The sequence below is a fragment of the Chiloscyllium plagiosum genome, unplaced genomic scaffold, assembly GCF_037043375.1.
Source record: "Chiloscyllium plagiosum isolate Xiang-an unplaced genomic scaffold, Cpla_swu_hap1 HiC_scaffold_18, whole genome shotgun sequence".
NCBI classification, from domain to species: domain Eukaryota; kingdom Metazoa; phylum Chordata; class Chondrichthyes; order Orectolobiformes; family Hemiscylliidae; genus Chiloscyllium; species Chiloscyllium plagiosum.
The window spans coordinates 59,823,304-59,835,454 of record NW_028270156.1 but is presented as its reverse complement, the minus strand read 5'-3'; the positions used below and the strand labels follow the sequence as shown (position 1 = coordinate 59,835,454).

Below are 12,151 nucleotides of genomic sequence, written 5' to 3'. Positions count from 1 at the left end.
TCTTGGCTTTAATGCTACTTCTCTCCCACCACCTTTGATTGCCTTGCTGTGTAAAAATCTGTCTACCTGAGCATTGAATGTACTTAATTACCCAGCCTCGACAGCCATCTGCAGTAAATAATTCCACAGATTCACAACTCTCTGAAAGAAGAAAGTCTTCCTCATTTCTGTCCTAACTGGGTAACCCCTTACTCTGAAGTTATGCTCTCTGACCCATAATAGGGAAACAATCTCTCCCTGATAATAGTGTAGTATTACGGGAGGGATGCTTTATTTCACGTTGCCTGTTCAGGGAATGTAATAGGTCCCATGCCACTTTTCAAAATACCTTTTGACGTGAGGTTAAAGTGTATCAGAAGTACTTTGGAATATCCTGAGAACATTAGAAAATGCTAGATAATGCACGTGTTTGCAGTCTAATTTAACATTTGTTTTGCTGATACAGTCTGTCACTATTTTTGTTGGGACTGATATTTGTAAATCAGGGCCTTAGTCTATTCCATCTTGAAACCAAACTAATGTGCTAATAGTCAGCATTTTAATTAGCTTGTAAGATGGCTGAAAATGGATTCTGCTTTGGGAAACTACTATAGCTAAATATTTGGACAACAATTTAAAGAATTCTCCTTTGTTAAAAAGAACTGAATATTATAATCGATGTGAAATATTTATACTTGAATGAACTTCACCAAAATAAATTTGAGCACCAACTTATATTTGCATGTTAAAGTTATTAGGTAGCCAATATAGATACAATCATAAACAGATGGCCGTATGAGAGCTTTCAGGCCTCATCTAAAGAGTACAACAATATAGCCACCACTGTCAAGAATATGCAGAATATCCTCAGAAAAGTTTGCTTCATTTTCTTTTACTAACACATAAGGCAGTCTCAGTCTAGGCAAGAACCCAGTTGTAACATTTCCAGAAATGAAAAAAAAAGTCATAGAAATCAGATGGAAATTGTGTGGAAACATCTACAAACACTGAGTTAATAGAAAACTCTATTTTCTCTCTTCAGCAAATTGCTTTGGCCTAAAGGTTATTATGATCCTGACATGCCCATATACTGACACAACTGCGCCCTTCATTATTCCTATGGGGCACAGGGGAGTTTCCTTACGGTAAAATCTAGTTTAAGAAGGTAAAACAGCAACACAGGAACAATTTAGAAACTTTCTGGAAAATGCCCAAAGCCACAATGGAAATCAGTGCACATGGAGGCAAGCAAACCCTATAACAAAGGTATTCAGAGTGGACTCATTGAATCATTTAGGCAGGCAAATAAACTGAGCAATACCAAATGCATTGTCTGCAATCAGTCATGCTAAAGAACTAAGCTTCAACTGTGCTATCTCAGTGAAATGTGTTCTGAAACCCCAAACATTAATGTCAAAATATGAATTTCCTAAACGTAGAGCTGGGAAAGCATAAACGTTTCCACATGCGTACTTTGGCAAGAGGAGGGTCTTTCATGGCCCTAGGAAAATAAAAAAGGTTTAACGTGTAGACGTTTCAATGAATGTAATCCTTGACTGTGGCAAAACATCTACAGGTAAATCAAGGGAAATTGAAGCAGAAATTTTCCCCTTCAACGAGTTATATCACAAACAAATGCATTTAGATTTTCCCAGAAATCTTTGACATCTTTTAGAATAATTGCTGCTTGAAATCCAGCAAAGTAATGCAGTCTTCCATTACATCATTTAATTGGCTCGAGTGGAAAAAAATATTCATTTATATCAATACCTTTATATATATCTGGTCTCTCCCTTTAACACTCAGAGTGCTGGCTGGTTCAGGGTAGTTCCTGCATCCGAGTTGCTGTGTCTTCAAGTAAATGAAGGGATACTAGATGAAGATAGGTTTTTAGTGTGGTGAAGGAGAGGAGTACAGCAAGGTAATTTCAGATGTACAGATGGCGGAGCCATTCTGATACCGCTCATGGAGCAGAGGGAAGGGCAATGTATGGGAGGACTGATCGAAACAGTGCAGTGTGCAAGTGGTATGTAGGCTGGCATTGGTTAATGAGGCTGGATGACACAATGGAGTCTAAAGATTTGAAGACAGGCATGAAAATTGGCATTTTGGGCAGGTGGTGCTATAGTATGAGCTTGAAAACAAAATCAACATCCATATAAATTTCCATTGTAAACGTGCCCATGCCTCTCTGTATCTCTTTATAGCATAACATATAATCTATAATAACTAGAACATTAATGTGACCGGCAATTAAATACAGCCCCTGTCTCAAAGCCTGTTTGTTCGGATTGACTCTGTCTCTCAGAGGCGGAGACAGATTATCCACAAACCTTGTTGTGATGTTTAACCTAAAGATTTTCTTCTGACTGCATAATCATGTCATCACTAAGATGTTTGTTTCTACTCCTGCGGCATTCTCCCACCCACTTTACTCTCTCTTTATACTAACTGGTCCTGAAACTATCTATATCTTTGTTACCACTGGATTGCCAGTTTTGACACACTCCTGGCCAGCCCTATATTCTGCCCTGTATAAAGGAAACTGGATGGATACAAATAACCTTTCAGAATTAAGGGTTAAAACCGGCCAATGGTCTAGACTGATTGGAATTCTCCCTGGGAAGACAACATGAATTTAATGAATCAAATGGCTTCCTCCCACTTTGTAAATTCTTCTATGGCACCTTATTTTCAACAAGATGTGGCATCTTGCTAATTTTGATTTTCTGTATAGCCTCAAGATATACGTTTTCTATTGTCTTTAGGAATTCTATCAAGTTTTTGGTAATCGTAATTGGCCCTCCATTCATCAAATGGATACAGGCAATCATGGTTTTTCAGTGCCTTTTTAATAATAAGTAAATGTTTCAAAACTTTGTAGAAAGGAAAAGATGTATTTATGTAGCATCTTTCATAACCTTAGGATGACCCAATCATTTCGTAGCTAATTAATTGCATGCAAACTGAAGTACAGTCTCGGTTGCAATGGAAAAAACATATCTGACAAAATTTGCAAATACATAATACCAAAAATAGCAATGAGATAGTGACCAAGTATAAATAGATGCTTAAAGTAGAGTTATTTTAAGAATTGAAATATAAAAGTTTTCTCTGAGAAAACCTGTGGTTTATAATAAGATTCTATCCCCACAAACAAATTATCCATGTTCTGTGACTGCAACAAGTGCTCAACCTCTTCCTGCAAGTGATTACAACTTAGCTGCTTCTCTCCTGTGCTGGTCCCCATCAAGCAATTCATCAAATATTGATAAATCAATCTGAAACCGAGGATTTACTGTGGGGGATATCCACTGGGGCAGTAGAGGAGCAGACAAATCATTTGGGAGACAGGTAGACATTAGGGAGTGTATGGATCTGATGGTTCTGTAGAGATTCATGGGATGGGGAGATAGAATATCGGTCAGAGACCGGTGTCTCCAGCCACACGTTGCCATGCCTTGGATACAATTGTGCTTAATCATTACAAGATTGGAAATAACAATCGATGTTTTTCCATATTTTATCAGTCAGACATTTTTTTTCCTGCTATGCATCTCTACTTTGTAATGGAATCATATAATCCCTACAGTGTGGAAACAGACCATTCAGCCCATTGAGCCCACTTACCTTCCCATTTTAAACCATTCTTTGACATCTACCTGTATCCCTTAAACACAAGACCCACTGCCGCTCCCTCCCTTGGGCTTTCATTCTTGCTGACCTCTCCTGGTCCTCTAGCTTAAGCATTAGCTTTATCTCTGAGAAGTTTAACTACTAACACATAAGAAGTAAATGTTTGACATAAAAATTGAGGCATTTTAATTGGTCCCAATGGCCCCATCTAGTTTTGTTCTTATTATTTCTTCTCTCTAATGAGACTGTCTATTCTTTCAGATGAATGGAAGAGATGCCATGGTACTACTTTATGAAGTGCAAAACGTTCTTGCTGTTGTCCTCATCAAGATTACCCCTCAACCACCAGATTATTTGGTCATTAGCTCATTTCTATTTGTGGGACCTTACTGTGTGTAAATTGGCTGTTGAGTACATTACCCTAGTTGTTACACTACAAACTACCTCCTTGGCTATGTTTTGCATTGTCTTGAGGTTGGGAATGGTCCTGTGCAAATGCTGAAAGTTTGTGAACTAAAAGCCTATTGTACAAAGTTGTGAAATTCCTCTAGCCTGAAGGGGAAATAAGAATTGCAAAGGTAGAGTGGTTTCCAGAAACTGGGCTGGTTCACCAATGCTTTTGGTGACGGTTATTCTTCCCATGACTGACATACATGAGACTTGTATCCTAAATCACAAGATTGATTCTTAATGGGACCTGTTAGATAGTCATGGAGGTTATTTAAGCTATCAGGCAGCTTGTTATTAACTAATTTGTCAGGGAAGAGCAGAGTGTCTGCTAAAAGAATGCCGACATTTCCTGTTTTCCATTTACTTACAAAACCCAACCAAAGTCGGTAATTTTAACGACAGGTGATGGCATAAAATGCATTACTTGAAACTGACTGTCCATTGTAACTGTGCCTGATATTCCCTTGCATCAAAAGGAGAATTGCTTGGAGTGTATAACATTCATCTCATTCAAGATCTCTTGATTTACAACATGGTTAAAATGATCTCCAAGGAGCAAGAAATACAAATAAAGGAAGCCTGCATTTTTTTTAATGATATTACACCATTGAACACATCGTTCTTCATTTTTCATTGACGTTTCGTTGTTCATTACAATTAAGCCAGAGTTTTGATATTTTGATTGAATGAATGGTTAGCTTCAGATGGTCAATGGTTTATTATTTATTTTTTATTTTGTGTAATTATCTCAGCTTGAATTAATCAGATCAAAGGTCATCTCTTCACTTGCTATTAGGCTGTTGACACTTTACTCACACCGTTTGACACATTTGATCACCAGCAAAGACGTATAATTCAGTGGAGTCGATCAAAGCTGCTGCAGCTCCCATGTCTGTACTGGAGCTAAGGTCTTTTCTTAGGCTGGTGAATGATTACAGAAAGTTCGTTCATAATCTGGCCTCCATCCTGACACCTTTACATGAATTCTTAACAAAGGGTCAGCCTTGGAAAAAGTTGTGTAGCCAAGTCATAGCTTTCAGAAAAGTGAAGAAACAGTTATCATCCTCTGAGATGTTAGCACACTCTGATCCCAAGTGAGATCTGGTACTGACATGCGATGCCTCCCAGATGCATCAGGATCGTATTAGCTCATAGGTGACTCAATGGAGAGGAACGTCCAATAGTGTATGCATGTAGGATTTTGGCTAATGCAGAGCGTAAATACATCCAATTAGAGAAAGAAGGATATATATGGAATCATAAAGTTCCACCAATACCTTTATAGATGTATATTGGTAATATAATGGACCACAAAAGTGCTAGATCGACTTAAAGAGGACAGGGCAGTGTTGCCCATAGCTTCAGGCTGAATTCAGTGCTGGGCTCTAATATTAAGTGCGTAAGTGTTGGAACAAGTTGGAACACTGTTTGGGAGGCCAAGTAGCAAATGCAGATGCATTGAGTTGCCTCCCACTGGCAGATGCACCACTGGTGGTCCTGCCACTGGAAGAATTGGTAACGGTTTTAAATTTTCCAGTCTCAGCTGACAGTGTCAGACTTTGGATGCAGAAAGCTGCAGTCCTGGCAAAACTGAAGCAACTGGTGATGACGGAGGAAACCAAAGGACCATCACATCCTGAATTGAAACCTGTTTGTACCCAGAGAGACCAGATCACAATAGAGGACGGCTTTTTATTATGGGGAGCAAGAGTATCGTGCTGAGGTCAGCCGGATGGATGTCATAGAATCTGAGTTGGGGCTGTTCCCTAATTGGGGCTGTTCATCTGGTCCAATCAGAGAGCCCTGGCTGACAGATATAAACAGGACTGTTTTGATCACACAGCATTGCCCTTTGTGAAGGGCACTGCTTGTCACTGGCCACTTGGGTGTTTCCTTTCTAGAGAAAAAAAAGATAAGCAGGACTGTCACACGTCCTGTTCACTCTGAGAGTTGGGTCTGGGAGAACTGGATCAGTGTCAAGGACTATCCGTGTATAAATAAAGGATGACTTGGTGACAGGATACCAGCCTCTGGGCTGTTATTTCATCACACCTGCAGTACTGTGTGCAGTTTAGTTTCCTTATCTGAGGAAAGATAATTCTGTCTAAGTAGAGAGTTCAATGAAGGTTTACCAGACTGATTCCTGTGATGGCAAGACTGACATATGAAGAGAGATTGGATCAGTTAGGATTATATTCATTAGAATTTAGAAGGTTGAAGGGGGATCTCCGTGTAACCTACAATGGTCTAACAGGATTGGACAGGATGATTGCATGTAGGATGTTCTGGTATGTCCAGAACCAATAGTCACAATCTAAAGATATGGGTAAGCCATTTTGGATTGAGATGGTGAGAAATTTCTTCACGCAAAGAGTGTGACCGTTTGGAATTATCTGCCACAGAAAGTGGTTGAGATCAAAACATTGAATGTTTTCAAGGAGTATTTCTTGGGGTTAAAGGAATCTGTGATATGAAACACTTCAGAACTTTAATAATTGTTCAGGGACTGAGGGAATCATCAAAAGATAAACTGTTCCATGTGAAAAGCAGCAGCAAAAGCTTTCTGGGATAAACTGGTTCTGGAGATGAAAAGGTGACACTCTTATAAAATGGATTAAAAGCAACATGTGAATTAGCCATCCCTGAAAAGAAACTGAAGGAACATAAACAAGCTGTTTCCTTGGTGTGGTGTTGGGAGAGAGAGAGAGAGAGAGAGAGAAAGAGAGAGAGAGAGAGAGGCAGAGAGGAGATAACAACTGCTTGATAAGTTATGGTCTCATGACAAGTGGGCAATTGACTTTGCCTGCAGAAGGAATGTTCTGAAGTAAAGGGGTTAATTGCAGGAAAATCTGTATGTTAAGCAGACAGCTAACCCCAAATATAACAAGGAACAGAGGAGCTACTTCTGATAAGTCTTGAGGTCTCCCAGAAGGTAATTTGGGTCGGGGATGAAAGAATTGATTGAATCATCAATAATGTCACACCACAAACTTGAAAGAGAGAAAATTGTATAAGAATCGAAGACCAGAACTCCACCTTTAGCAGAATTCTAGAGGACAACTTTACATCAGGATCGAACCCTGGACACTTTCAGAGACAGACTGGTGTTGGTGGAATCCCAGCTAGATTCCATAATTAATCAGGTAATAACCAAGTTGGGTTGTGAGGATTAACTGGCTAACTTGAGAGGTCTTGTTTTGGTTGCTACATGCAATAACATTTAATTCATTGTCTGTGAGATTTCTTAATAAATAACTGAATTAAAGGTAACTTGTGGTGATTACATACTACAAATTGAAGGGAATGGAGGGAAAGCAAGAATAGGAGACTGAGTTAGATCATTAGTCATGATCATATTGAATGGTAGGGCAGGCTCAAAGGACCGAGTAGCTCACCCCTGCTCCTATTTTCCATGTTCCTGCATTTTTCTATGTTGGTCTTCAGTTGGGATCAAGAACTCTGAGTGGATGGGTTTCCATTTCGAAGAAGAAAACCCTCTTTTTTGAAAACTCTACCTTCCTCTGTAAGAATGTTTGCAAGGACTTCTTACTGTTGCATTTCCTGACCTAATGGTATCTGAAAGAATCCAGAGACAACAATGTGTTGATTTGTGACTTGAGCCCGAACATTACAGCAACAGACCTTGGGATGTTCAGAGCTCCATTCTTTTGCCTTCATTGAGCAAACTGTTCTTTTTTGTGAAGCCAGTCTTGCAGAGATCCAGCATCCATTGTACCTCTGCAGAGGAATCCATTTTTTTTCTCTTTTCCTGAATTACTGTGTGTTTTTAGAGGTATTTAGAGGGTAAGCTTTTATACATATCATAGAATCAGAGAATCCCTACAGTATAGCAGGAAGCCATGTGGCCCAACGAGTCTGCACTGACCCTTGAAACAGCATCCCATCCAGACCCCTACCATATCCTGTCAGCCCACGTTTAACGTGGCGAATCCAACTAGCCTACGCCTACACATCCCTGAACACTATGGATAACTTCAGAAAAGCCAATCCACCTAACCTCTATATCTTTGGTCTTATATTACTGACTTCAGAGGAACCTTGATTATCTGGCATTCTATTTTCCGAATATCGGATTATCCAGCAAGATCGCAAGGTCCCGATACTTGGCTAAACTATGTTATCCAGTGTTCAATTATCCAGAATTTGATTAACTGAATGAAATACTCTCTGCCTGTGTCCTTCGGTTAATCGAGGTCCTTCTGTATTACTATATTATATTTTTCTTCTTTATTCATTCACAGGAAGAGAGCATCACTGGACCAGCAGCATTTATTACCCATCCCTAATTGCCATGAGGGCAGTTAAGAGTCAACCAGATTACTGTGGGTCTGGACTCACACGGAAGCTAAACCAGGTAAGGACGGCTGCTTCCTTCCCTAAAGAAGACATTAGTGAACCAGATGGGTTCTCCAACAGCCAACAATGGATTCATGGTCATCATTCGATTCTTAATTCCAGATATTTATTAAATTCAATTCAATAATGGCAGGATTTGAACCTGGGTCCCCAAAACATTATCTGGTTAACAGTCCAGTAATAATACCACTGGATCGTCCTTTCCCTTTGTATATGTATGTATATAAATACATATATATGAATTATGTATTATTAATCAATTGTTACATCTTCACAGAATATATTTTGTTTTGATGATAAACCAATAGTTGTGCATATTAAGAAATCTGTTTGATAGACCTTTTATTGAATTTAAAACCTGATAGAGATTTAATTGATTAGTTTGGTTTGAGATTTTTGAGATTTGTAGCTCAGGTTTAAGTTCAGGTTGTGAGTTTGTTTGCTGAGCTGATAGGTTTGTTCTCAGATGTTTCGTCACCATGCTAGGTAACATCATCAGTGAGCTTCTGTTGAAGTCTCATGGTAGCCCACTCGCCTACCAACACAATGAAACAGTTACTGTTTAACCTAAAGGACCCTATACAAAACAACCAGCAAAATGAATCTCATTTACAAAATATCCTGCAAGGACTGCAGCAAACACTACATCGGACAAACCTGCAGGAAACAAGCCACCAGGATACATGAGCACCAACTAGCCATCAAAAGACATGACCCACTATCACTAGTATCCTTACACACAGACAAAGGACAACACTTTGACTGAGACAGCACATCGATCATAGGGCAGGCTGAACAGAGACATGCATGGGAATTCCTAGAGGCCTGGTATTCAAACCGGAACTCCATCAATAAACACATCGATTTGGACCCCATTTACCAACCCCTGAGAAAAAGAACCGGAAATGACATCACCCACCACAACAGACCAAGACACAGAAATAGCACATGGGACAGAACACCAGCACTTCACTGGAGGCTCACTGATGATGTCACCGTGCATGGTGACTAAACATCTGAGATGAAACTCACAATTTGACCAGTTTGGTATCTGGGAGAAAGTATTTTTATTTTGTGTTGTGTAGTAGGATGGCAGTAACAGCTGACTGCTCCAGTGTTGAAATAGCACTAAACTGATGGTTTTGTTTTATGGTGGAAAGTGGAATTCGGTGGGATAAGATTGGTTGGGTGATTTTGCCCCACCTAAGTGGTCTGCAGACAGAAGTGTTTGAGAGCCACTATCCTAATGCAGCTTGGCTTGGCTTTTGACCTTTAATCATGGAAAGTGCAAATAGTCTCGAAGAGGGACCTCCAGCAGTTCTGGGCTTAGAAAGCTTGGCTTCAGACAGCATCGTCTCAGCACAGATGGCAGCAGCCTGGGTCCAGCTGGCAGGCAACAGCCCTAGCTGCATAGTGGAGATGAGGCTGTGAATGCCGTCATCTGGAGAGATATTCGTCAGTTTGTGTCCCAAGAAGCCTCTCCCTTCAGTGGTGTCTCAACAATCCCAGAACTCTGTTGAAGATCAAACTTCTGGAGTGCCGTGATGACACCTTGACAAGCTCTCTGGGCATGACAATCAGCGCTGAGGAGGCATGGCAGCAGCAGGATTTTCCATTGCTGCACTTGGGGTGGAGATGGCTTCTGGTAGCGTTCAAGCGTCAATGTCAGGCCTTAGATGTTGCAGCCCAGTTGCTCTGTACAGGATTGCTGATGGATATGATACCCTGTTTCATTTTGGGAGTGTTGGCTCCAAGCTCTCTGCTGAACTGCTGCCGGATTCCCTCATACTTCTTAGTATTACAGCCAGGCAACACAGTTTACCAAGCATTTAGGGGCACACATCTACCTTTTTCTGTAGCTTGGGGGTATATCGTACATGGTGATACCTGCATCCATTTTCGGGGCTAGCCCTATTAAATTTACATCTTCTGAGGCCCAAATCTCCATGTTCGACCTTCAGTTTTTTTTTCCCCTGCTTTCCAACACCAACTGCTCTAATGCACTCATGAGTTTGAACATCTCTTGATAGTTTAAAATGGGTGGTATCTGTTTGGCTGCCTGGTATATACCTGTTGTAAGTTTATTGAATGTAGTGGAAAGGAACAGAAAAGCTTTGAGTGGTGCAGAATCAGAGTGACAATTATCTGATATGGCTCTTTTCCCATTCTCACCATAGATTAATATTAACCTTCCTCTGTATAATTCCAGACAGCTTTCTCAAATTGACTTCATCATTCTACTCCATGACAGGGATCAAACTGGCTGCAGTACCGTGCTTACACAGTGAAAAAGATTTTGGGAAATCTCATGAGGTCTAGCACAATGTCAGAAAGCATTAAATATTGCTTTTAATGTGTTCAAACATTTTATACCCAGTGTTGTCCCATAAATATCATTGAGGTCAATTATAGAGTCATAGCGTCATACAGCATGGAAACAATTCAACAGTCCCTGCGGACTATAATCCCAAACTAAACTAGTGGCATGAGTCCAACTGTGCTTGGACTATATCCCTCCAAGCACTTCTTATTCAACAACTTACCCAAATATCTTTGTAGCTGTACCCGCATCCACCACCTCCTCTGGAAGTCCACACATGAACCACGCTCTGTAAAAACAATTGCCCCTCTTTTATTTTTAACTCTTTCTCCTTTCACCTTAAAAAATACACCTGCCAGTCACCTTATCTATGCCCCTCATGATTTTATAAATGTCTATAAGATCACCTGCAATGCTCCAGTGAAAAATGTCCCAGCCTATCCAGCATATTTTTATAACTCAAATCCTCCATTTCAGGCAACATCCTGGTAAATATGTTCTGAACCCTTTCCAACTTAGTCCCTTTCCTTCCTATAACAGGGCAACTGGAACTGCACACAGTTCTCCTGAAGAAGCCTCACCAGCATCCTGTACAATTAAAACTTCATGAATTTTTGATTAAGGAATAAATGTGATCAGGATGCTACGGGATGTGCTTGACTCATCCTTGCAGGAATAGTTAGTGTAACCCTGACCCAGCAGAACAGGTTAGGGACTTAGTGTTCATTGGAAGGACAACATCCCGAACCACCTTACAGCACTCCTTCAGTAATCCACTGAAGTGTTTGTTTGGGCTACCTGTTCGAGTCTTGAGGGTCTGCAACCTTTTGACCTAATGTTGCTCTCAGTTGAGGCAAATTGACATTTGAAAAGTGCATGACTTTGAGAGAATAAGCAAATACACAACTTATTCTGAAGAAGACTGACCAAGGCAGAATTCAATCTGGTGTTGGTAAAAATAGGGAGAGAAACTAATCTCCACGAGTGGTATATAATAGGTTTGTTGTGTGCCTAACAGTAGCTGCAATATGCTCTGCCAGTTTTTATTTACTTATTGAGTTGAAAGATATTGCCAAGATTTTTAATTTCAAACCAAGTAAAAGTGATTAGAAAACAAAATCCTAAAGATAAAATAAAACCAAGAACTGTCAATGCTGAAAATCTGAAAGAAAAAGAAAAATCGAATCTAGTTCTGATAAAGGGTCAGTCACTGGACCCAAAATGTTGACTCTATTTCTCCAGGGACACAGCCAGAGCTGTTGCGTTTCTCCAGCAATTTCGGTTTTTGTCTATGAATTTCAGTGGATGGTAGATTAGGTGCAGTGAAACATTCACGCTGATCAGTTGAAAAATCTGTTTTTCGCTGCTGACCTAGACCACTTCACTTTA

The 12,151-nt window shown here is 40.1% G+C and overlaps 1 long non-coding RNA gene across 2 annotated transcripts in view; it reads right to left on the bottom strand.

Annotated features, from left to right (window-relative positions):
- LOC122557929 (uncharacterized) overlaps nt 1–12,151 on the bottom strand; it is a 141,685-nt gene that overhangs the window by 22,813 nt on the left and 106,721 nt on the right. The window contains exon 3 of one of the 2 annotated variants that reach the window (XR_015760205.1): nt 10,986–11,051. The exons of the other annotated variant lie outside the window; for it this stretch is intronic. This is a non-coding gene — a long non-coding RNA (uncharacterized LOC122557929). The remainder of the gene's footprint in view (nt 1–10,985; nt 11,052–12,151) is intronic. 2 annotated transcript variants of the gene reach the window in all.